The following is a 26308-nucleotide window of genomic DNA, read 5'->3' on the forward strand; positions in this document are numbered from 1 at the left end:
GCGTGTAATCGGAGGGAAGTGACACTGACAGCTTTGACACTCGGACGTGTATCTCTTCATTTTTACACGCGCCATTCTCTACGGCCATGCGCGTGGCATCACAGCTGCGGATGGTGGCCTTTGGGCCAATGAAATGAAACTGCACGTCCGAGTGTCATCGCGTGTAATCGGAGGGAAGTGAGCGTACACGCGATTGGCCTGGGTACGTGTATTTCTGGGGTGCGCAGGAAGTTCCACACGCGATTGGTGGAAATCCACGTGTGCTCTGTCATCACGTGTAATGAGGGAAACACCTGCGCGCCTCACGTCACAGACGCGCTCCCGCGCTAAGGGCCTTTGGTCCAATAAAATCGCATATGCGTGCTGACGTGCATACGCGCCAAGGGCCTTTCCTCGATTTACACGCAGACGTGCAGGATTTTCACGTGCCAAATCACTCCGTATCAAGCTGGCCACGCGTAAGCACATGGAAGACCACGCTCCTGCCCAAAAGGCCGAATTACTGCCCCCCAGAGCCCCGAGCAGCCTCCCACGAGACATCTGCTGCTGCCTGCCTACCTGCCTGCCTGCTGCCACTGTGTCCTGCCATTTGGTGCCTGCACATCAGCCATCTGCAGGGGTCCATTTGCTGTGTCCACCCCTGCTGGAACAGAAGACTCCCGACTGGGATACCGTTGCTCCACAGCCCAGCCCCCGGACCCAGTTGCCCACCCACTCCTGCCTCTGGGGTTGCCATGTCGGGCACTGCTACATCTGGCACCACTGGCAACCCCCGGCCAGAGAGGCAGAGGGGCACCAGCTTCAGTGCCACCGAAGTTGGTGTCCTGGTGGAGCAAGTCCTGGGGCAGTATGATGCCCTCTTCGGAAGTAAGCGCGCCAACAAGGAAGGACGGACTCGGATCTGGACGGACATCGTGACTGCCATCAACGCGGAGGAGGTGGCAGTCCGCGACTACCAACATGTCAAGAAGCGCTGGGATGACTGCAGGTCCAGGACCCTCTTGAAGGCCCGGCGCCTCGTAGAGGGGGGCCGGGGCCACATGAGTACCATCCAGATGAGGGTCCAGGAACGCGTAGGCCCAGCGCTCCACGGCCAGATCCTTGAGAGGCAGACCCGTCTGGAGTTGAGCGGTAAGTGGCCAAGCATTGCTGTGTGAGACAGGGCATGTCGCAGTGTGCTGGTTGTCTGATACTTGCCTGTATGTGTGACATAGCCCATGTATGCATGTGTGTGTGCAGGGATGTCATGCATGTGAGACCAGTAATGTGTGAACCACACGGTTGGTGCATGTGTTCAAATGCAACATGGGTTGCCCTATGCGGAATGGCCACATGAAAGCATGCCAGTCTCTGTTCCTGGACATGGGTGAGGGATGGGTGCTGAAGCCATGTACATATATGCTGTCCATGTCTGTGTGTCTGACCAGCGTGTCTGTGACTTGTGAATGCCTGGGATGCATGACACATGTCTGTGGCAATGTTCCGGTTCACTGATGCAGCCTAGTCATCCTTGTATCCACTGTGTCTGTGGTGTACGAGGCCAGATGGATGAAACTAGGGTGAAGTGTGTGCATGTGATAGGCATGGCACATGATGCATGTGAGTTCCAAAACAACAGTGTATGTTTAAAGAATAACTTGGACATGTATGCTAATGTCCATAGCATGCGCCATGCCTGTTACCGCATGTGTTTTACCTGCATTGAGCCATGTGTTGTGGAGGGACATGATGGAAGTGATCTTTGACAGTGCCACTCATCTGCTATTGCTTCCTGTCTAGGGAACCATTGTACAGTACCCTGATGCTTGTGTTCTATGTCTCCCTCTACACAGCACCACATGAAGAAGAGGGCGGAGACGGCTCTGTGGAGCAAAGCGGCAGGGATTCCCCCACGGCTGCAGCAGAAGGGGTGGGTGAGCCCCCACAGGGGCTTGCAACGGCGGAAGACGGGGTGGAGCCATCCAGGTTGGTAGTTTCCACAGAGGAGGAGGAGGCCGCTACTGAGGCGCACATGGGACCTGGTGGGGGCATCCCTGCTGGTGCAAGTGTTGCAGTCCAGGGGCAGGGGCAGGAGGCAGCACAGGTCGCCGTGGAGGGGCCTGTGCATGTCACTGTCCCTGACACTGTGATTGCACCACCATGCACCAGCAGGGGTGCCCCATCCCAGGCCCGTCCGCAGGTAGGGGGGATGTCCATGTCATCTGACTCCCCTCCACCTGCGTACGAGGGGACCCCTGGCCGTATGGAGAAGGTCCTGATTGGTGTCGCGTTGCGCACAGGTGCAATTCGTGATGAGGTGCGTGCTTCCCGGGAGGAGCATGCACGTCATCACGGAGAGCACCGTGCCGACGTGGCCCAGTTGGGAACGGCCATGGTCGGGGGTTTCCTACATGTGTCGGCCAATCTGGCGACCCTCTCCTCCTCTGTGGAGACTATGGACCAGTCGTTCTCCATGCCGTCTTCCGGCCCAGATGCCACCAGGGCCCCCTGTGGACCTGCCCCGACCAATGCAGCCGGCTCGGTGGGGATCCCATCCCTGCCACAGTCGGGAGTCGGAGGTCCAGCAGGGGTGGACACACCAGCAACTGGACCCCAGCAGATGAAGGATGTGACGGCATCATCGGGCAGGGTACATGCACGATGGCATCGGTGGATACCATCAGCCTGGATGCCGTCGTGCTGGCACAGGCAGTTGCGTCGGAGGCAGCGGCAGGCTCGACGTGGGAGGCATCATGGCTCGGGGCCATCAACATCAGGGGTGCAGGCATCGGCTGGAGGGCAGGAGAACCCTGGAATGGGAGTGGCTTCCGTGTGGGAGCGGTTGGGCCAGCGGATAGGTGCGGAGCGGCAGCGGGCAGAGGAGGAACGGCTCACAATGGTCAGGGCGGAGGGCGCTGAGGCGGGCTGAGTGCCTCGAGGGTCTTCACAGGGAGTTGGAGCTGGACACTGCTTTATCCCTGCGAGACCTCGGGGCCAGGGAACATGCCCGCCTCCAAGCCATTGAACAGGAGTTCGATGATGCCCTGGCCCATGACAACATCCAGTGAGCCGTTGGACTAGCCCGCTGCCCATGTAAATAGTTATGTAGTTAGTGTTAGGTTTCCTTTGTTTTTACTTTTTCTTTGGACCTATTGGACAATGGGCAATGGGCCACATTTTTGTATATAGTTATTTTTTATTAGGTAGTGTTGTTAGATAGGTTTGATTTCTTTTGTTGGGATCATGGACCCTGGCTTGTTCACCTGTACATAGTTCACTGTTGGATTTTCGTTTCTTTTTACCATTTTCCCATGGAGCAATGGCTTTCTATTATAATTTCACATTGGATTTTCTTTTCTGGACTGTGACTTTGGACACCATTCCTTTGGATTCTTATTTTTGGTTTTGCATTTTTTCATGGACCTGCTTCTTTTTACTTTTTTTACATTCCCATTTCTGTTAGTTTATTTTTGATTCAATTCTTGTTTTCTTTAATACATATTTTTAGATCAAACTTCAATATGTAGTATCATCTCATTGGTTTCATGCATATCATGATATGGGTTTGGAGATTCACTGACACCCATTGGGTGTATGTGAGGGACATGTGTTCGTTTCCAAACTTGCAATTGCAGTTCTATCATGTTATTTCCATTTCTGAGTGGGTGGATGCAATACTCGGGTGGGTGTTTTGCATTTGGAGGCTGACCATGGGGACCGGGGATCTAGATTGTGATGACATGTTGGCTGGGGAACATGAGTTTGACATGAGTCGGGGCCTGCTGGCAGGTGCCCCACGGTGCTGGGTGGTGGGGGTGCAGGGGAACATGAGTTGGACATGAGTGGGGGCCTGCTGGCAGGTGCCCCACGGTGCTGGGGGTGCAGGGGAACATGAGTTGGACATGAGTGGGGGCCTGCTGGCAGGTGCCCCACGGTGCTGGGGGGTGGGGGTGCAGGGGAACATGAGTTGGACATGAGTGGGGCCTGCTGGCAGGTGCCCCACGGTGCTGGGGGTGGGGGTGGTGGTAGACATGGGTGGGGGCCTGGTGGTATCTGCCCCTGGTGGCTGGGGGGTGGGGGTGGTGGGAGACATGAGTGGGGGCCTGGTGGAGGCTGCCCCTGCACTGCTGGGGGGTGGGGGTGGTGGGAGACATGAGTGGGGGCCTGGTGGTATCTGCCCCTGGTGGCTGGGGGGTGGGGGTGGTGGGAGACATGAGTGGGGGCCTGGTGGAGTCTGCCCCTGCACTGCTGGGGGGTGGTGGTGGTGGGAGACATGAGTGGGGGCCTGGTGGAGGCTGCCCCTGCATTGCTGGGGGGTGGGGGTATTGGGAGACATGAGTGGGTGCCTGGTGGAGGCTGCCCCTGGTGGCTGGGGGGTGGGGGTGGTGTTAGACATGGGTGGGGGCCTGGTGGAGGCTGCCACTGCACTGCTGGGGGGTGGGGATGGTGGGAGACATGAGTGGGGGCCTGGTGGAGGCTGCCCCTGCACTGCTGGGGGATGGGGGTGGTGGGAGACATGAGTGGGGGCCTGGTGGAGGCTGCCCCTGCACTGCTGGGGGGTGGGGGGGGTGGGAAACATGAGTTTGGGCCTAGTGGAGGCTGCCACTGCACTGCTGGGGGGTGGGGGTGGTGGGAGACATGAGTGGGGGCCTGGTGGAGGCTGCCCCCGCACTGCTGGGGGGTGGGGGTGGTGAGAGACATGAGTGGGGGCCTGGTGGAGGCTGCCCCTGGTGGCTGGGGGGTGGGGGTGGTGGTAGACATGGGTGGGGGCCTGGTGGAGGCTGCCCCTGCACTGCTGGGGGGTGGGGGTGGTGAGAGACATGGGTGTGGGCCTGGTGGAGGCTGCCCCTGGTGGCTGGGGGGTGGGTGGTGGTAGACATCAGTGGGGGCCTGGTGGAATCTGCCCCTGGTGGCTGGGGGGTGGGGTGGTGGTAGACATGGGTGGGGGCCTGTTGGAGGCTGCCCCTGCACTGCTGGGGGGTGGGGGTGGTGGGAGACATGAGTGGGGGCCTGGTGGAGGCTGCCCCTGCACTGCTGGGGGTTGGGGTAATGGGGGACATGAGTGGGGGCCTGTTGGAGGCTGCCCCTGCACTGCTGGGGGGTGGGGGTGGTGGGAGACATGAGTGGGGGCCTGGTGGAGGCTGTCCCTGGTGGCTGGGGGGTGCTGGGAGACATGGGTGGGGGCCTGGTGGAGGCTGCCCCTGCACTGCTGGGGGGTGGGGGTGGTGGGAGACATGGGTGGGGGCCTGGTGGAGGCTGCCCCTGGTGGCTGGGGGGTGGGGGTGGTGGTAGACATGGGTGGAGGCTGCCCCTGCACTGCTGGGGGTGGGGGTGGTGGGAGACATGAGTGGGGGCCTGGTGGTATCTGCCCCTGGTGGCTGGGGGGTGGGGGTGGTGGGAGACATGAGTGGGGGCCTGGTGGAGGCTGCTCCTGCACTGCTGGGGGGTGGGGGTGGTGGGAGACATGAGTGGGGGCCTGGTGGAGGCTGCCCCTGCACTGCTGGGGGGTGGGGGTGGTGGGAGACATGAGTGGGGGCCTGGTGGAGGCTGCCCCTGGTGGCTGGGGGGTGGGGGTGGTGGGAGACATGGGTGGGGGCCTGGTGGAGGCTGCCCCTGCACTGCTGGGGGGTGGGGGTGGTGGGAGACATGAGTGGGGGCCTGGTGGAGGCTGCCCCTGGTGGCTGGGGGGTGGGGGTGGTGGTAGACATGAGTGGGGGCCTGGTGGAATCTGCCCCTGGTGGCTGGGGGGTGGGGTGGCGGTAGACATGGATGGGGGCCTGGTGGAGGCTGCCCCTGGTGGCTGGGGGGTGGGGGTGGTGGTAGACATGGGTGGGGGCCTGGTGGAGGCTGCCCCTGCACTGCTGGGGGGTGGGGGTGGTGGGAGACATGAGTGGGGGCCTGGTGGTATCTGCCCCTGGTGGCTGGGGGGTGGGGGTGGTGGGAGACATGAGTGGGGGCCTGGTGGAGGCTTCCCGTGCACTGTTGGGGGGTGGGGTTGCAGGGGGACATGAGTGGGGGCCTGGGGAATCTGCCCCTGGTTGCTGGGGGGTGGGGGTGGCGGTAGACGTGGGTGGGGGCCTAGTGGAGGCTTCCCCTGGTGGCTGGGGGGTGGGGGTGGTGGGAGACATGAGTGGGGGCCTGGTGGAGGCTGCCCCTGCACTGTTGGGGGGTGGGGTTGCAGGGGGACATGAGTGGGGGCCTGGGGAATCTGCCCCTGGTTGCTGGGGGGTGGGGGTAGACGTGGGTGGGGGCCTAGTGGAGGCTGCACCTGGGGGGCCTAGTGGAGGCTGCCCCTGGTGGCCGGGGGTGGGGGTGGTGGTAGACATGGGTGGGGGCCTGGTGGAGGCTGCCCCTGCACTGCTGGGGGGTGGGGGTGGTGGGAGACATGAGTGGGGGCCTGGTGGAGGCTGCCCCTGCACTGCTGGGGGTGTGGTTGCAGTGGGACATGAGTGGGGGCCTGGTGGAGGCTGCCCCTGGTGGCTGGGGGTTGGGGGTGGTGGTAGACATGGGTGGGGGCCTGGTGGTGGCTGCCCCTGCACTGCTGGGGGGTGGGGGTGGTGGGAGACATGAGTGGGGGCCTGGTGAAGGCTGCCCCTGCACTGCTCTGGGGTGGGGGTAATAGGGGACATGAGTGGGGGCCTGTTGGAGGCTGCCCCTTCACTGCTGGAGGGTGGGGGTAATAGGGGACATGAGTGGGGGCCTGTTGGAGGCTGCCCCTGCACTGCTGGGGGGTGGGGGTGGTGGGAGACATGAGTGGGGGCCTGGTGGAGGCTGCCCCTGGTGGCTGGGGGGTGGGGGTGGTGGTGGACATGGGTGGGGGCCTGGTGGTGGCTGCCCCTGCACTGCTGGGGGGTGGGGGTGGTGGGAGACATGCATTGTTGATCAGTAGTGCAAGGTGACATGTGGGTTGGCTGGGGGGCATGCCCATGGTGGATGGGCTGCGTGCGGGACATGAGCAGGGGTGCAGGGTAATCCCCCGTGGTGTGGGCTGCCTGCAGGGGCCGTGGAGGTTGTAGAGCGAACACCTGGGAGGACCCACACGGCCAATTCACGTGTAGTACTCCCCAGAACCCCTGAAATACACGTACCCTGCTGAAATCGCGTGTGGAACTTCCCGCGCACCCCTGAAATACACGTACCCTGCTCGCACGGGGCCAATCGCGTGTGGAACTTCCCGCGCACCCCTGAAATACACGTACCCTGCTCGCACGGGGCCAATCGCGTGTGGAACTTCCCTCGCACCCCTGAAATACACGTACCCTGCTGAAATCGCGTGTGGAACTTCCCGCGCACCCCTGAAATACACGTACCCTGCTCGCACGGGGCCAATCGCGTGTGGAACTTCCCTCACACCCCTGAAATACACGTACCCTGCTGAAAACGCGTGTGGAACTTCCCGCGCACCCCTGGAATACACGTACCCTGCTCGCACGGGGTCAATCGCGTGTGGAACTTCACGCGCACCACTGAAATACACGTACCCTGCTGGAATTGCGTGTGGAACTTCCCGCGCACCCCTGAAATACACGTACCCTGCTGGAATCGCGTGTGATACTTCCCACGAACCCCTGTAATACACGTTCCCTGCTTGGCGTTTGCTGTTTGCCAGCCCTGTGAACTGGTCCAGGGTTAGCGCAGCCCTTTGCGATTATTTGGGGATTTTGAAGGCTTTTCCTTGCGCGAGGGCGTTCTTGGGGGTGTAACTGGCGCTGCTGCAGGGTCGCTGCGCCACGCTGCGCCACAGCTGGTTTTGGATGCGAAAATCCATGAATACGCTGTGCGCGGAAATCGATTTTAGCGCACGCAGCTGGCACAGACATTCGCACAGGCATGCTGTGCGCCAGTTGCGTGCGCCACTTTTGTGCGATTTTCTATGAATTACCCTGTTAGTCTTGCTGTGGCTTGGTCACACATGGGTAGTGTCATTCCATGTACATCTAGTTTGTCTGTGGCGCTAATTTTCATAATTGGTTGCATTTCTTTGCTTAACATTATTTCATTGAATTTGAAACAGCTTGCAAGAGTTGGCATTAAGGCCATACAATTGACATTTTTGTGGGCTAATTGTTCCATAACATCTGTAGCACATGCATTATCACCATAAAGTGCATGAATGTGCCGGGTTTGTAATATTGCTTCTGCTTCTCTAGAAAGTATAACAACTCTGATACTTTTTAAGATGTTGGCATAAGTGAGATCTGCAGATTGGCGCATGTTTTCTGTTAATTCTCTGTATTGGAAATGTTGCCAAAGGTTGACATTTCCAATGCTGCCAACAGTTTTACGGCAGAGTTTGTGTCCTAATGTTTTAAAAATAGGCTCACCTTTTACAGGTGTCAATTGAAGAAGATCTCCGAAAACAATGATGTGTTTTCCTGCAAAGAGCTCTTCATAGTTTGTTTTGAGTACTTCTTGTAATCTGAGGTGAATAAAAGCCAACATTAGGTTGGACACCATGCTCACTTCATCTATTAGTAGCATTTTCATTTGTTTCAATACTCCAATGCAGCTTCTGCAGAAAGTTTGTAATAATCTAACTTGTTTTGGTGTTCTACTGGCAGGAGTAGTAATCTGTGTAAAGTGACACCACCTATGTTGTAGGCAGCTAAACCTGTGGGGGCAGTGACAACAGCTGACAGTTTGTTGTTTGTCAATTGTTGAAGGACCTTACTGATGATTTTGATTAGGAATGTTTTGCCAGAACCAGCTTCACCACTGACATACAATAGTATAGGTTTGTAATTTTGGCTGGTACATTCTTTGTTTTCAGGTTGCACACTATGTGCAATTTCTTTTGTTAGTTCTTGAAAAATGCAATGTTGCTCTTTGTTTAGTTTTGATTGTAGTGTATTTAAGTCTTCTTTATCTTCATAGTGACACATGGTGTTTTCTACTTCTATCATAGCTAATTCTGCCTCATTTGTTATTAGTGGTTCTCCCAGTGGTTCTTGGCTTCCTGTGACAGAAGGTTGACTACTTCTCAGGAGTGTCCTTATCTAGTTGGGCCTGGAGTTCCTCTTCGTGTTGCTGTTCATTGTGCAACATTGTTTTGTACTGTGCAAAGTTTACATCAGTTATACTGCTTTCATTGGCTTTGAAAGCGTCTTCATATGAGTCATAGGTATCTAGTATTTCGTCTTCTTTTCTCCATGGTTTGAAGAGTTGTAGCAGGGACATGTAATATATTTCTTTATGTTGAGGAGTCTTTAATGACAATTTGATATTATTAATTAAGTTTGGTTTGGTGAGTTTTACTAAGCTGCCATCACAGTTTGTCACTTTGCATTCACTGTTTTGCTCATCGGGTTTTATATTATTTTTGTATGTGTAGTTTTGGGCTATGTGGTATAGACACATGGGGCCTCATTACGACCCTGGCGGAAATGGAAAAATGATGGCGGAAATGCAATACCGCCATCGAACACCGCTCGTTGCGATTATGACCCGTCACCGTAAAGTACGATGCCATTAGCGACACCGCAGTGAACGGCAACGCTAACTGCACCAAGTACGCGCACGCGCGCCTTGCAAAACCGGAATCACCGCCATGGCGCAACGGTACGCGAATTCTGACCCTAGCGGACATGTACTGAACGCCATCAAGCACGTCGTAAAGTACCATTCCGCCATGGCGAGAAATACGGCATCGTGAACCAACCGTAAATGGCCCACTGAGTGCCTGTACTCCACTCCCTGGCCACATTGCACAACTCCTGGCAGGCGCAATGTACTCACACTATGCAACCAGTGAAATCTACAATTCACCCATGCATGCCAACGTAGAAATGCATGCAGGGGCTCAAAGCGCCCCGTGAGTGGGCATCCATGTACGGCATGTCACCATAGCCGTACTGATGCAGCACAGGCATGTGAAGGTACAATACATCAAAATGAAAATCAAGAACACATGACACAAAACAACAGTAGTCCCCCATCGCTTGCCACCAGCGCAAGGCAACATCCAAAACAGCATCCTGAGGGGGATTGCACCAGCCCTGTACTCTTGCCAGTAAACAAACCAACCATCAGCAGAAGCATGTACCACACAAGTTGGCAGAGTGACTGAGCAGCCAGGCTCATCCCAAGAGGGGCCGATGGGAGCTGCAGGGCACAGATGGCATGAATACAGAAGCTATTCCAATGGACATGACCCCAGTCCCCCTCCAACAAACGCACGCAAACACAGGCACCTGTGACCAGCCACATTCTGAACATCCCATCATTCCACCAATCGACCTGGCTGACAGGCACCAGTCGGCCAAAAGCCAATCCCCCGCCCCTGAACAGCACATCATGTAAACAGTCACAATGGCAGCCCCTATCCATGACCATACTGTGCTACGTAGGCAAACGCGGCCAGTACTGTACCACACAACTCAACTCAGAAGGCGGAACACAATGCAGATCATCTCGCAATACATACCGCCACAAATCGAAAATCGCCACATCACCTGCAAAGAATAACGCAACACGACAAATATCGGAATACAATTTAAATGCACATCCAAATGACAAAGGCCCCACAGCAATTTGCAAAATAACACCAAAACATCCATCATCACCGAGGGCTGCATCTGCAATAATTGACCAGCTTCCACTTGTGTGACGCCCTGTACCATCATGGCACACAGGGCCTACATCAACGTTCCAAAAGGCAACATGGAAGCGGCAAGAACCGCAGGTCCGTCCCATGAGGCAGGCACTAGTCGAGCTGAAAGGCCGAAATGTTGCACCTAGCCACCAGTACAGCGTAAGGGCATGTGGCCCATTGGCGATCGTCCCATAAGATCGAAATGGTGCTCCACTGATTCACCCGAAGCTGCAGGTGTCGAGAGTAAAACCCATCTGGAGGAGTGGCGTAGAGATGGCATCTGCAATAGGGCAGGAGATACCTGTCACCCAAATGAAACACAAATTAACCGATTGCATTACGGGACTCATGATGCATTACAATCTTCATTCAACACACCAAATCCACACCCATATGCATGCTAGCCCACTCCAAAGGAATATACAGACCCCTAAATCAGTATCGATTCATAACGAAATCAATCGAGGTAAATACACCATTGGCAACGTCGGTTACTGTGCATGCGTCCGTCAAGATAAAACCCATGACATGGGATTAGTAACGTGCCTAGACACAAGTGTATGAAGGCGCGTCGAGACAGGGAGGATCCGACAAGGGCAGATAGACGTAAGTCCCACTATGGCAGCCTTGCATCACATAGCGCAGGGGAAGGGGAGTGATTCAAAAAACCCATGTACATGGCAGACCCTAAACGGAATCATCTGTCCATGCATCCATTCATCATTCCCTCATCCCGCAATGAAAACGCATGAATATTCACTCACATAATATGTGAAACTTCCATCGCGTCTGTGCGTAATGCAGTCTGCAAAAACCACTGTGCTCCTGGCCGGATCTGTAGTGTTGTGAAGCAAGATGGATTTGGGAACGTCCTGCCTTATCGTCCACTACGCTATTGCGCATCCCATTCAATTCATATCATTCATTGCTTGCTCGTTATGGGCCATGTCCCAAGGACATTCTACAATAGAACGTTACATTCCCAGCCAGACCTGTGGGCGTATCCTCGCCGCTACTTCAAAACCAAAAATGCTGGCCTTCGAATTCCTCACTTGCAACATTACGTCGAAAAGGCTACTGTGAACGCTTGCATTCACAATTACATCAATGTAGTGCGGCTGTGTGTCATAATGCTAACTGGCTGCAATCACAAATGGGACGCCACGCCCGTCGGTGAAGTACGTTACTGTGCTGCATGAGGGTCGGCCATCGATCGAGCCCTACATACCACTGACTCTTCACAGGTATGTAAGCGGCTGCAATCATAGCATGTGTAACAATGGGAGCATAGCATGAAAATCAGTCAAAGTACATCACACTGCCATCGGGATTTGATACATGATTCCAATCCCAAGATGCCATGCGGCCAAATGCAGCCTTACGTGCGGGACGTGCTCGGCCAGAAGGGATTGCATCTGCCACAGATTCATTCAATCAGCACAGGTGGAGGCCATACAGGCCGACAGCACATATATAGCAGACCCAAACCCCTCCCACAACCACTCCCACTCCAAAATGCTACCGGCAGGACTAGCGATGTTGGGCCTGGGGGACCAGATAGCACTGCAAGTGCTACAACTACAAGAAGACGACGAACAACAACAGGTACAACAACCGGGCGCACAGGGGAGACGGAGGAGAAGGAGGAGGAGGAGGGCAAGGCAGGGTCAGCAAGGCCCACAAGCACTGCCACTACCACCACGCAGGCGGCCCGCAATCCCACGCCTCCGAGCTGATCCGTTCAACCTCACTGCTGAGCAGATCCACACCCTCTACCGTTTGGACCGGGACACCATAATCGCCATTGTGGACATGACACATGCTGACCTCGTGAGCATGATAGATAGCCCAACCGCCATCCCACCCCTACTGAAGGTGGTGTCTGTACTCCACTTCCTGGCCACAGGCACCTACCAGCACACAGTGGGACAGTTGCATGGCATTTCACAGCCACTGTTCTCACGGACACTCTTCCAAGTGCACGATGCCCTCCTGAAGCACGCCGACGACCACATCACACTACCACGCACGTACCAGGAGATTACCAACGCAAAAGTGGGATTCCATGCACTTGGCGGCATCCCGGGTTGCATTGGTGCCATCGACTGCACCCATGTTGAATTGGTTGTCCCACATGCCATGGAGGTCCAGTACCGCAACCGGAAACAATTTCATTCAATCAATGTGCAAATGGTGTGTGACTCCAACAAGATCTTTACGCATTGTTGTGCCAGATTTCCAGGATCTACCCATGATTCTATGGTCCTGAGGAACACAAGAATACCACGCTACATGGAGCGACACGCAGGGCACAGATCCTGGCTACTCGGTGAGTCTCATTCCATGCATGACATCGTGGCCCATTTGATGCGTCAATGACCTTGCAGGAGGGGGGGGGGGCTACTTAGCACTATCATTCCACTGACACCCTTTATTCGTCTCATACAGGTGATGCCGGGTATCCACTGAAGAGATGGCTCCTTACACCAATCCGGAACCCACAGAACGAGCATGAGGAGGACTACAACCATGCCCACTCACGTACCCGTGTGGTCATTGAACAGGCATTCGGCCTACTGAAGGCTCGTTTCCGCAGCCTCAGCAGGTCTGGCGGGGCACTCATGTACAGCCATGAGAAGGTTTCTAAGATGGTCATGGCATGTGTCATGCTGCACAACATGTGCATACGTAGGAATGTGCCCATGCCCCCTGACGCTGTACTGCATGCACCTGAAGATGATGATGATGATGATGAGGGTGGGGATGTGGAGGCACCTCAAGGAGTCCATGAGGCACAGGATGCACGTGCAATCCGACAGAGCATCATAGATGCATGCTTCTAGCAACCACGCATGGTGCCTATTACACGGAAAGGGGACCTGTGGCACTGTGTGTGTGTAGTACAGGCACATTGTGGACTGTACGCCTATGAAGGCCTCGTACGCAAATATCAATGTCCACACATGTCATTGGATGATAATGAGGTGCTGTATTGTTAATGTGATTTGATTTATACACCCTATGGACCCGCCACCCAGTGAAGCCCAACACACCCCCTCCACCCTACTACCTCCCCCCCCAACACCAGTGTCCAAATATGCATGCTGTCCGTGGGTAGACGCTATTGCAAGCCCCCTCTACGGGTATCAGGGGCACCCCTGCCCGTGGAGCGCAGGTTCCTGCCAGATCTGCGTTGGGGGCTGCCCTGGACGGAACTTGCCACGGATGATGTCTCTGCCTGCTCGCGTCCATGCATGTCTCTGAGGGTTTGTGAGAGCTCCGAGAGCACACGGCGCACAGCAGCAAGTTCAGCACAAACGTCTTTGGACGTCGCATGCAGTTCCCCCCTCAGGCTCTCGGTGCTTTTCTCCATTTGTGCTCTCAGGCTCTCGGTGCTTTTCTCCATTTGTGCTCTCAGGCTCTCGGTGCTTCTCTCCATTTCTCCCCTGAGGCTCTCACTACTTTTCTCTATTTGTGCCCTGAGTGTCTCGGTGGATGTTTCCATGGCTGCCCTGGAACCCCCGCATTCATTTGCATGGTCCTTGAGTAGCGTGGACACTTCCTGCTGTTGCTCGATCAGCAGGTCGAGGGACTGTTGCCTCTGCTGGGCCATGGACATTTGCGGTGGTGTGACAGGGGGGCTGCTCAACACATGTTGCCTTGGCACAGGACTTGTGGGGGTTGGCCAGTCGTCGTCTTCAGGGTGCCCCTGCGTGGTTTCGTCATGGTGTAGGGGATGGAACATGCAGGGGGATTGGGAAAGGTCATGGATGGTACCTACGTCGCCAGCACTGTTTTCCGTGTCGGAGCATGCTGGCATGACAGCTGTGTCACCTATGGTGCTGCTACCACCAGAGGCAGTGCCATCAGATACGTTCTTTGGGGGGACCTGTGGTGCTGGGGTTGTGGACTTGCTGGCTGCTGGGGTGCCTGTTGCAGTCCCCTCCAGTGTGCTGCCACTTGATTCCTGCTGCTGCCGTGTCTTGATCCTTGCACCTGAGGTGGAGGCTCTTGGGACGTTGGTCCTGGCCCTCTTTGCAGGCGTGCTGGTAGGGGTGTCCTGCAGCTCGTCGTTGGTATCGGACCCTGTGGTGGAGTAAAGAGGGGCGAGCGTTAGTTATGGGTCTGTCGGATTTGGAATGGCAACGTATCAAATGCATTGGGGTGGTACATGAGGCTGATTTGGGACTGGGCCTTGGAGGTGGTCTCATTTTCGTGTGGATTGAGGATGCATTCATTTGGCTGCCTGCAGTTAGGGGGTGCATGCTGCACATGTAGGGGTTGTTTATGGCATCTTGATTGATTTGTTTATTCATTCTGACTTTTAGAGGGCGCTGTCAGGGCAAAGTATGTATTGCACTATGGGGTCACATGGTACTGCACATGTTCGTGTTTTGTGGATTTCGCATTGTTTCTCTTGGCCAACCTACCTGATTCTCCGGATGTCGGCACTCCTTTCTCCATCCCTCCGACTCCCTCTATGCTCTCCATTCCTATGGTGGAGGCGCAGATATCCTCCCAGGGGGTCAACTTGATGGGCGACTCTGAACCCCCCCCGGTAGCTGTGGCGATGTTCCTGTTCGCAGAAAGTATGCTGCGTACGCGGATCCGCAGGTCGTCCCACCGCTTGCGACATTGCTGTGGCGTGCGGGGTGTTGTCCCCACCGCACTTACGCGCTGTGCCACCAGGGCCCATATGGCCTTCTTGTTGGCAAGGGCCGTCCTGGTCATTTGACTGGAGAAGACGACGGCGGCATTTTCCTGGAGGGTCTCGGTGAGCACGGTCAGTTCCTCTCGGGAGAAGTGTACCTGCCGCTTGCGATCACACGCTTTCTTGGCTACCTTTCCCATATTTATTTTTTTAACTGGGGTTGCTAACGGGTTGGGATGTGTGTCAGGGTCGGATTTTTAATGGTTGTGTTGGGATTCGGATTTTATAGTTGTGCGGCGTGCTGTTTCCCGTTCCGGCCACATGCTTTTACTTCCGTTTCCGTATATTTACGGTGCCCGTAATTTGCGGTGCCCGCTCGTTACGGTGACCGCTCATTACGGTGACCGCTAAGATGGGTGGCGGTATTGCACCTGGTGCAGCGTACGGCGGCGGTAAGGGCCGTTTTGGGGTCATTTCCGCCATCGCAGCCTTTCGGATTCCGCCATGGCGTAATGCTCGTGCCCGATGGGTCGTAATTAGCCGCACTTTGCTCCTTCGTGCAATGGCGGAAACGCTATTTACGCTGTTGCGGTCCGGTCAGTCACTTTCCGCCAGGGTCGTAATGAGGCCCATGGTTTCCAAAGTGGTACTCCTGTTTGGGTAGTATGTGTCCAATAAATTGTTTTTTAAAATGTCTTGGCTGTTGGGATCATGTTTGGCTATTGTTTCTATATCTTCGTATTATTTTAGAACTCTTTTTCTAGATTTAGCTGGACCAAGACTTAGCCATACTATATTTGCAGATTTACTATACAATGCAGTACCAGTTAATCGATCATCTACTTCAGAGGATCCACATTCTCTATGGGACAGCATTTTTATGCCCAAGATGTATAATTTCTGAGACTCTGTTTTATCTGATGACAGGTCATTCCAGAGGTCTTGGAGCTCTGTCTTTTCTGATTTGGTTAAGTATGCTGTGACATATCGTGCAACTGCAGTAGAATTGTCTGCAATGTACTGCACATCTATGTTTGCATTCCACAAGTGGGCAATGATTGCATTGTAATCATTGATATATTTTTCTTCTTCTTTTCTTTTTATGCAATATGTATTTTTAGGTGACTTACCTTTAACACTATGCCTAACTGAAGACATGAGTTCGTTCACTTGACCTGTATTTGTAACTGGTCTAGGGAAACCAAATCGGCATTTGGTTTAGTATTTCCCTTTGTTTTTGTTTTTGCGACGACAATATTTGCCACATTTATGTCTTTAGAATTGTAAGATTTTTGCATGAAGATCACTATTTGTGGATTCTGACGGAATTTCACAAGTGACATTTTTTTCAATAAACTGTAAAATAGTGGCATCACTGTCTTGACCAAATTTAGGAGCATCTTTAATCCATAAAAGCATGTGGACATGTGGCGCTCCTCTGGCTTGGTATTCTTTTCTCCAAAAGAAGTGTTGCACTTATCCAAGGGGAAGAACAGTTTTATTACAAATAAAATGTAGCATAGCAATGAAGCGATGGTGAAAATATCTAGAAACATTAACAGGATCCTGAGAACAAAGTTCTCCAGGTGTTAGTATATCTATGTTTGTTTTGTTTTCGTTTGATATGCGTAGGAAAGCATGTAAATCTTCCCATGCATATTCTGCGCAACTTAATGTAACAAACCAAGTGGGTGGGCCAAGGTTTCCGATCATACAACGTACATCTCCATGGCGTCGAAACCAGTACTCTTTAGTACCACGCATATTTCCTAATAGATTTGTAAGATTTGCCTGTAAAACCTCATCTTTTTGTTGAACTTTTTGTAACAATTGTGTGGCTGCCATATTTTGAAAGTGTGATCCTGATTTTAATATGTGTGCAACTCCGTAACATAAAGTTGCTAGTTCACTTTCAAAGAGTAGGTAGAATATGTATTCCACATTTTGTCTAAATCTGGGATCTTCAGAATACATCCGTAATGAGCGATATTCTGAAGCTGATATTTGAATAGGTCTAACATCATACCTTCCTCCTTTGCCAGTAGGAAAGAGTAGAGGAAAAGCACGTGCTTCTATACTTTTTTCCCATATGCTGATTGGCGATCCTTTTGTTTGACGCATTTGGTACGTTTCCAGTACATATTCTATGGTGTCATTAGAGTGTAAAGGATGAATTGTATAAGGGTCTTAAGTATTTGATATTGTAGCAGGATCTAGTAGCTCAAATTCACCAGCTTCTTGTGTTTCTTAAATTATTTCAGTTGTATCTTTCAAGTTTTCTTCAATATTAATTTCTTTGTAATATTCATTATTCTCTTTAAGATATTGCAAGGCTTGTCTAACTTTATGTAAATCTACCAGCTGTTGCCATATTTTTTTGTCTTTTGAAGGTACTCCATTTACTAAGATAATTAAAGATTGCTGCATTGGACGTTGCACTCCTAGAGTATGCACATTTTCTTTTAGATCTAATGGTAAATGAACTACTTTTCCACGAATGCCTTTTACCAATTTAGAGGGAGGTAATTTTGCAGTTTTTGGTTGAAGTCGAATTATTGCTTGAAATGGGTGTACTGTTTGAATTATGATGCTCTCATATAAATTAAGTTGTTGTAGGGGTTTTGGTACTGGGTATAATTCCAAATTATTTGTGATAGCACGTGAAGGAGTTTGGTTGTTGTCAAGTTTTGTAGTGCATTAACTGCAAAGTATTAAGGGGTCAGTTATTTCGTATTTGTTTTCTGCTACAAGGTGGAGAGCTAATTCAAACCATTTAGAATCTTCATTGTCTTCTATTTTGTATGATAGGTCTACAGTTTTTGTGTTACTTTCATAAAAAGTTCTACGGCAACATACACATACATGGTTTGGTACTTCAGCTGATGTACTTTTAAATTTGAGTATTTCTTTTTTGTATGTGTTTAGCAAAAGGTTTCCATGTGTAGAATTGTTGCTTAATTGGTTTAAAGCTATTTCATTCTGTAAATGGCTTTCACTTCCAAAACATTTTTTCAGGATATAGTCAATTTCTTCAAGTAGGTCTTTTGCTGTACCATGTAGAAGGATGTTATTTAAATTTGCTGGTGCTAAAGCAGGACTTTTAGCATAGTACAGTTTATAGACTAGAATTCTTATAGATGAATGATGTGTTGATATCCTTTTGATATCATGGAAAGTGGTTTTACAAGTAGGTCTTGTAATGCAGGCCAATGAATGTCCTTGTAGTCCTGTGTACTTGCGCACTGGACAGGTATCCATATTTTGCAGTAATTTAATTTTGATTTTTTCTTTGCTTTTTACATATTTATTGAGGAATTGGCGTAAAGATTTGAAACATTGTTTGGGAATGTTACACATTGACGTGCATGGCCATTTGTACACTAGACGTTCTGATTCAGTTGAATGGAGGGGTAATTCTAAGTTTTCAGGGCATATTTTTGTAAGGAGTACTTCTTGTTCCATTATGGTATTATTCACTATTTCATAACCTCGACCACTGCTATGTATGGCAATTGTATTTGTTTGCTTTTGTTTGTACGCTTCTTCATTAAAATATGGTTCTGTGCTCGTAGTGTGATTCCATTCACCTCCGCAGATACTTAAGAAGTTCTTCCTGTTGACATTTTGCTTATTGAGAAGTCTTTTTTGTAATTTAGTTATTAGTTTTGTTAGTGGTTTCATTTTGTTTAACACTAAAATAAATAACTTTCTTTTGAGAAGAATTGCACTGTCCATCAACGCTTCTAAGATTAATTTCCTACAATAGGTTTTAAGCATTGAACCTGATTTCTCTCCTGTTTTTATAAGATTTTGAAGGCCTTTGTGACCGTACATTTTGGCTTAAATACTTTTCTTGGTATGCCTGCTTTACACTATATTAAAATTTAAAGAAGTAGTTTTATCTGTAGTGATAGCTGTTTTCTGTTGATTGTTTTTTGGTTTGTTTTACGTTTTGATAGAGGAGGCAAAGTTTTTGTACTTGAAACTTCTTGTGTTTCACTAAATGACTGTATTAGCTGATTTGTTTCAACTTTTTTAAAAATTCTGCTAGAGATGGATGCTTATGTTGGACACTTTTATTTTCATTTGCTCTACTTCTGTGTTGCTTTCTACGGACTTGACTTTTGGTAGGCATTCTTTAGGGTCTGTTGAAAAAAATAAAGAAGGTATGGGTTGGGGTGTTCTGCAATGTATGTGTGCTGTGTGCATGAGTGTTTGAGTAAGATGATGAAGATGCATGTAATGGTGCGTGATTGTGCATTGGGAACTACAACTAGTAGGGATAGGTATTCTTGAATTTATGTGTTACTAAACTGGGGTTCAGATGACAAAAAAAAGTAAGCTTGTGGTGTGGAAAAGTACAAATAGTAAATCTAATGTATACAATTAAAACAGTTGTTTGTTCTATAATATGAAAATTGTAGCGGTTCAGTTGGGTAATTTGTGTGTCTAAAAATAGGAATTTGTGGGCCATTCTGGCTGTAAATCGCTGTTTAAGACATGGAGATTTTTGGACAAAATGGTACACAATCTCTATTTTTAGGCACAGAAATAGCTTGTATTAACTTTACAGTATGTTTGAGTAATAATACAAATATTATGGGGATATTCTACTTACTTTTTTTGTAAATTAACAGGTAACTTCTTAGTTCTTCTTTGTTCTTCAAATTCGGCTGCTTCTTTTCAGGAGACTGGTCTTCACTGCAATTGTAAAAGATTCAAATTAGTAATTCTGTTTGTACATAGCGCTGTTTTTAATTTAGATATACATTTTTTTACTTGAAATCCTCAGCGCCTTCTTCAAAACCATTAAACTAATTTATTTACATAAGATACTTTGCATCAGTTCAGTACATATGATATGTTCTTAATCAACAAATTGTATTGAATGACTAACTGTAGCAAAAAAAATATCTTTACTATGGGCCTCATCACGACTTTTGGCGGTAACCCTTAAATCCGGCGGTAGCGCTATTACCGCCGGATTTAAGGGTCCGCCGAATCAGGGCTTCGGCAGATTTCGCCCCAGCTCTCAGCTGGGGGGAAATCTGCTGAAAATTTGCGCTATTACCGCCGGCGGTAAATCCGCCGGCGGTATTAACGCGAAGATTCCCCATTGATTGTGATTGCATGAAATTTTGTTTGAATATATGTAGTCTATATATATTTAAAAAATGTTAGTTTAACATGATTTGAGTGTGTGTGTATAAAGAAAGTAAATAGTATAAAGGTTTATAAGTGATAGTTCATTTTAGGAAATTGAAAAAATACAGTAAATTCATTTTACAGATTACACAAGCTAAAAGTCTGTTTGAAAATGTGTTCATTTACTGTACAGAAAATATGCATACCTGAAGTTTGTGTTCATGCATATGGATATGCATGGAGCTGCAAGTAGAAATCTTGGAGACTTGTACAGTATTTCTGGTAGATGTTGCTTGCCAATGATATGACACTTGTACTCAGAGAGATTCACAGTACATTTGCAGTGCTGATCTATGATGATGCAGTTAGATGTAGAGATCTTCGATGTGATTGGTGCATGGTCATGTGACTTCTTAGCTACATCCAATGAGGGAATGGCAGAGAGAGTGAAGTGGAAATGGTAGAAGGGCTGTTCATGTTACGATATGTCCGCGGACATGGCGGTAGTTCGCAGACATCGGGAGTTAAATCCGTGGATTTTTGGGTTCAGAAGTCATGCAAATGAGAATGAGTACTGAAAGGGATTTGTCAGGAAAGTTTAGTGGGTGTGCTGTGCCAGAAGAGAGTTTCTCATATACTGTTTTTGCTGAGAGAACAACAGATAGCTATGTCTGTGTGTTTTAGGAAAAAGATTGTATGGATTTTGGGAGATTCATGGATATATTGGTTGAAGGTGCATGCAGAAAGCTGTGGAGTAGCTGTAGATCTTGGATTCCCACATGTGGAAGTACACTGGCATGGAGTTCGTGGAATTAAGTGGCTGGACTTGCTACCTCTCTGTGCTACTTTGGAGACAGAGCAACATCCAGACATAATTGTAATTCATTGTGGAGGGAACAGTTTAGGACATGTGACTGGAATGTTTTTGCAATTTTCTATGAAAGAAGGACTTGGGAAGATTATGGACATGTTTCCTAATTCTCAAGTGATATTTTCACGGATTGCGTAGAGACAAATATGGCTTTGTGCTTCATTTGGTCCACAAATTGAAAAAGCAAGGCGCAATGTTAATAAAGTTGTTTGTGCCTTTCTAAACGATTTTGGCATGTCTTCTTTTCACAATGAAAATATTCTGTTTCGTAGTACAAACATTTTTCGCAGAGATGGAGTCCATCTTACTTATGGTGGCAATCAGATTTTTCTGAGAAATGTACAAAATGCATTGCGACCTTTTTTGGAATTACAACATCCATTTTGAAGTAGGTGTTAAGCATTTATAATTTTTGACTTACAAACACCTCCCAAAGGCTCTTTTCAGAGCCACCATTTCCTCCCAGAGAAAATTGCAATGTTTGTATTAGGGTAGCAACCCAAATTTTTAAATGTTCGCGAACTGTCAGCGGATTTCTAAAAAATACAAAGGGCCCTGCTTCATTTATTTTCACTTCTATTTTTTAACTGTGAAAGGTGGCTCTGAAAAGAGCCTTATTTTTTTGGGATTTTTTATATTTTTATTTTTTTGGTTTTTTATACACGACACACTAGGAGAGGAGGGGAAAGGAAGGTAAAGGGGGCGACACCAACCACAGGGATAAGAAAGGGCGAGCTGAGAGAGGAAGATGTAGAGTGGGTTTTATTTGGGTAGTGAGCAGATCTTCTCGTGCTCTGAGACGATAGTCTCAAAAGCACTAGGAAGTCGCTCCCCCCTGCAGAGTACTGTGTCACAGTACATACATACAACTGTGGCCCTCGAAAGGTAAGCATCATCAGCATTCTGTATGGCCTGTGAGGCAGCTTGAAGAAGACGCTGTCCCACAGAGGTGTTCCTTGTGGTGACAGGATCAGAAACAGAGGATGAAGTAGAGGAAATCAACCTTCTACGTTCTTCGCAAGGTACAACCCTGCGAATAGCCCCAGAGTGAAATTACCTCAGGTGTCGCTTCATAGTAGTGGTCCCAAAGCTGTACTTACCGTGCTTCCCGCGACTGAGTATTATTTTGCACTCATTGCAGGTAACACGGTTCGCACGAGCCTTAGGACCATTCCCATGAATGGTAAATAACCGCCACACCCAAGACTCACGCATAGTGCGGGTAGTAGGGATTTCCTCTACCTCATTCTCATCATCCTCTTCTTCCTCCTCTGCATCCTCACTCTTGTTCCCCTCTTCAGGCCCTTGGGGAGGTGGTGGTGGTGAAGGGGGGGGGGGTGGTGCTGAAGCAGGTGCAGCACCAGGTGGCAGTAGTTCAGCCATGGATGCCATCTCGATGATGGTGTAATCTGCAGGTGGCAGCAAAAATCGCTGTGTTCTGAAGAATAGCCAGAAACACAATGAGAATAAGCTCTAGGGCGTGGTCTTTTATATGGGTGCTTGTGCGCGGTCCATGGACATGCGTGCTGTCCGCGGACAGATCGAACACAAAAAAAGTTCAAAAAGTTTCAAAAGGTATGTAGAAACTCAGGATTACTATGTGGGACGTGTGCAATGGTGATATTTTATTGAAAAATATTATGGATTAATTGAAAATGTACTTTTAAATTGTTCGGGGACAAAAACAGTGTCCGCATTCAGAACACGCAATCAGTGTGGGCGCGGTCATATGATCTGTTCGCGAACAAGTCCGCGAAGGAAACGCATGTCCGCAGGACACCAAATGCACATAGATTGGTTAGCGCATGGCGTTGATGTTCTACGGACACTGTTCGGGTCCTGAAGTAATAAAAAATGTGTCACACGTGAAACGAACATGTCAGGACATTGCGTGTGTTCTTAGAACAGTTTAAACTTGCTAGCGAACAGTAAGGACAGATATAGTGTTCTTCAGGACACGTCCAATTTCGTTTACGTATGAACATTTCAGGACACCAATTGTGTTCTTACAACAGTTTAAACTTGATAGAGAACACGACGGACAGATATACAGGGTAATTCATAGAATTTCGCAGAAAAGTGTCGCAATCGGCTGGCGCAGAGTGTCCGCGTGCGATTGACTGCGCCAGGCACGTGCGATAAAACCGATTTCCGCGCACAGCATATTCATGGATTACATGCTCCCAAACCAGCCGTGGCGCAGAGTATCGCAGCGACCCTGCAGCAGCGCCAGTAACGCCCCCAAGAACGCCCTCTCGCAAGGAAAAGCCAGCAAAATCGCTAAATCATCGCAATGGGCTGCGCTAACTCTGGACCAGTTTACAGGGCAGCCAAACAAGGAACGCAAAGCAGGTAACGTGCATATCAGGGGTACACGTGAAGTCATACACGCGATTAGCCAGGGTACGTGTATTACAGGGGTACGCGGGAAGTTTAACATGCGATTGGCCAGGGTACGTGTATTACAGGGGTACGCGGGAAGTTCAACACGCGATTAGCCAGGGTAAGTGTATTACAGGGGTACGCGTGAAGTCATACACGCGATTAGCCAGGGTACGTGTATTACATGGGTACACGGGAAGTTTAACACACGATTGGCCAGGGTACGTGTATTACAGGGGTACGCGGGAAGTTTAACAGGCGATTAGCCAGGGTACGTGTATTACAGGGGTACGCGGGAAGTTTAAAACGCGATTGGCCAGGGTACGTGTATTACAGGGGTACGCGGGAAGTTCAACACGCGATTGGCCAGGGTACGTGTATTACAGGGGTACGCGGGAAGTTTAACACGCGATTAGCCAGGGTACGTGTATTACAGGGGTATGCGGGAAGTTTAACACGCGATTAGCCAGGGTAAGTGTATTACAGGGGTACGCGGGAAGTTCAACACGCAATTAGCCAGGGTACGTGTATTACAGGGGTACGCGTGAAGTCATACACGCGATTAGCCAGGGTACGTGTATTACATGGGTACGCGGGAAGTTCAACACGCGATTGGCCAGGGTACGTGTATTACAGGGGTACGCGGGAAGTTTAACAGGCGATTAGCCAGGGTACGTGTATTACAGGGGTACGCGGGAAGTTTAAAACGCGATTGGCCAGGGTACGTGTATTACAGGGGTACGCGGGAAGTTCAACACGCGATTGGCCAGGGTACGTGTATTACAGGGGTACGCGGGAAGTTTAACACGCGATTAGCCAGGGTACGTGTATTACAGGGGTACGCGGGAAGTTTAACACGCGATTAGCCAGGGTAAGTGTATTACAGGGGTACGCGGGAAGTTCAACACGCAATTAGCCAGGGTACGTGTATTACAGGGGTACGCGGGAAGTTTAACACGCGATTAGCCAGGGTACGTGTATTACAGGGGTACGCGGGAAGTTATACACGCGATTAGCCAGGGTACGTGTATTACAGGGGTGCGTGGGAATCATCACACGCGATTAGGCTGGGTGGGTCCTCACAGGTGTTCCCTGTACACCCTCCACGGCCCCTGCAGGCAGTCTACAAAACAGGGGACTACCCTGCACACCTGCTCATGTCCCCCTGCACCCCCACCCCCCCAGCAGTGCAGGGGCAGCCTCCACCAGGCCCCCACTCATGTCTCCCACCACCCCCACCCTCCCGCCACCAGGGGCAGCCTCCACCAGGCCCCCACCCATGTCTCCCACCACCCCCCGCCACCAGGGGCACTCTCCACCAAGCCCCCACCCATGTCTCCCACCACCCCCACCAGTGCAGGGGCACCCTCCACCAGGCCCCCACCCATGTCTCCCAACACCCCCACCCACCAGCACTGTGGGGCACGTGGCCAGCAGGCAGTCAGGCAGCAGCAGATGGCAGGTGGGAGCGTGCTCAGGGCTCTGGGGGGCAGTAATTTCGCCTCCTGGCCAGGAGCGTGGTCTCTCGTGTGTGAACGCGTGGACAGCCTGATAGGTAGTGAAATCCCACACGTCAGCAAAGGCCCTTAGCGCGTAAACCCGTCAACAGCATATGCGCGCCTATAGTCACCTGCACGTGCAGGAAATTGTTGCGTGACACGTCCCAGTGTCAAAGCGTGTGATTGGTGAAAATGGATGTACACGTAGAAGTGACAAAGCGTGTGATTGGTGAAAATGGATCTACACGCAGGAGTGACAAAGCGTGTGATTGGTGAACGTACACGCCGCGTAAGTGACGCTGTACGTGTGGGCCTGTATATAAGGTACATGTAGAACACCATTTCCTTGTACGTGCTTTTCGTGGAGAGCGAGTGGGTGAAATCTGTACTTCTTGTCGTTTCACACGCGATTTACTTCACGGCGTTTCCAGTTCGTATTCCCTGTTACCTCTGACAGCTTTTTCTCTTTTTTCTCTTTTACTGGTTTACCTGGGACTGTTCCTTCAAACAGTGTCCCCTTCTACTGTTGTCCTGTCTTCTCAGACAGCGTACACATCTTCTTTTGGCGGGGGTTTAGCCAGCCAAACGCGCTCATTCTTCACGCTCTTTTACCTGGCAGACGGTGAGTCACGCACGTATCCAACTTCTGTGCTTGCCCCGTGTGTTGCCTACCCCTTCAGAGGTCATTCTAGGCTGCGTGTGACACGCATACGTTCATTCTTGTGTTACTGGGTGCCACAGCGTAGTGCAGGTTTTTCTTTCTGCACACGTGGTCTAGGAGGGGTTGCGTGCACGTCATCTCCCTTTTTTGGGCCTCCTGTGCGTTGCGTGACCCGTCATCTTTCCCCAGGGGTTACAATCAGCCGTGCTAGAGCACTAGGGTACAATTACCATCTGGTACCCAACCCCTTTGACCCCCAATTGCCCAGGACAATTGTCTACAGCCACTCCCATACGCACATTAATATCAGTGCCATGGCTGGGAGGCGAGGATTCCGTAAGGGTGGCAAAGGTGGAAGAGCCACAAGTGGTGGCCGTGGTGGATCCGGTAGGGGACGTGGTCGTAACTTGCAGGGTGAGCCTGTCCCCCCATGTGTGGAGGACCAGTCATGGGCACCCATCACCCCCCCCCCCCTCCCCCCCTCCCGTTGAGGCTGAAGTGGCTGACACCATCCATGCTCAGCCCTTGT

Source organism: Ambystoma mexicanum, chromosome 3q (genome assembly GCF_040938575.1).
Source record: "Ambystoma mexicanum isolate Mex_15411 chromosome 3q, UKY_AmexF1_1, whole genome shotgun sequence".
Lineage (NCBI taxonomy): Eukaryota > Metazoa > Chordata > Amphibia > Caudata > Ambystomatidae > Ambystoma > Ambystoma mexicanum.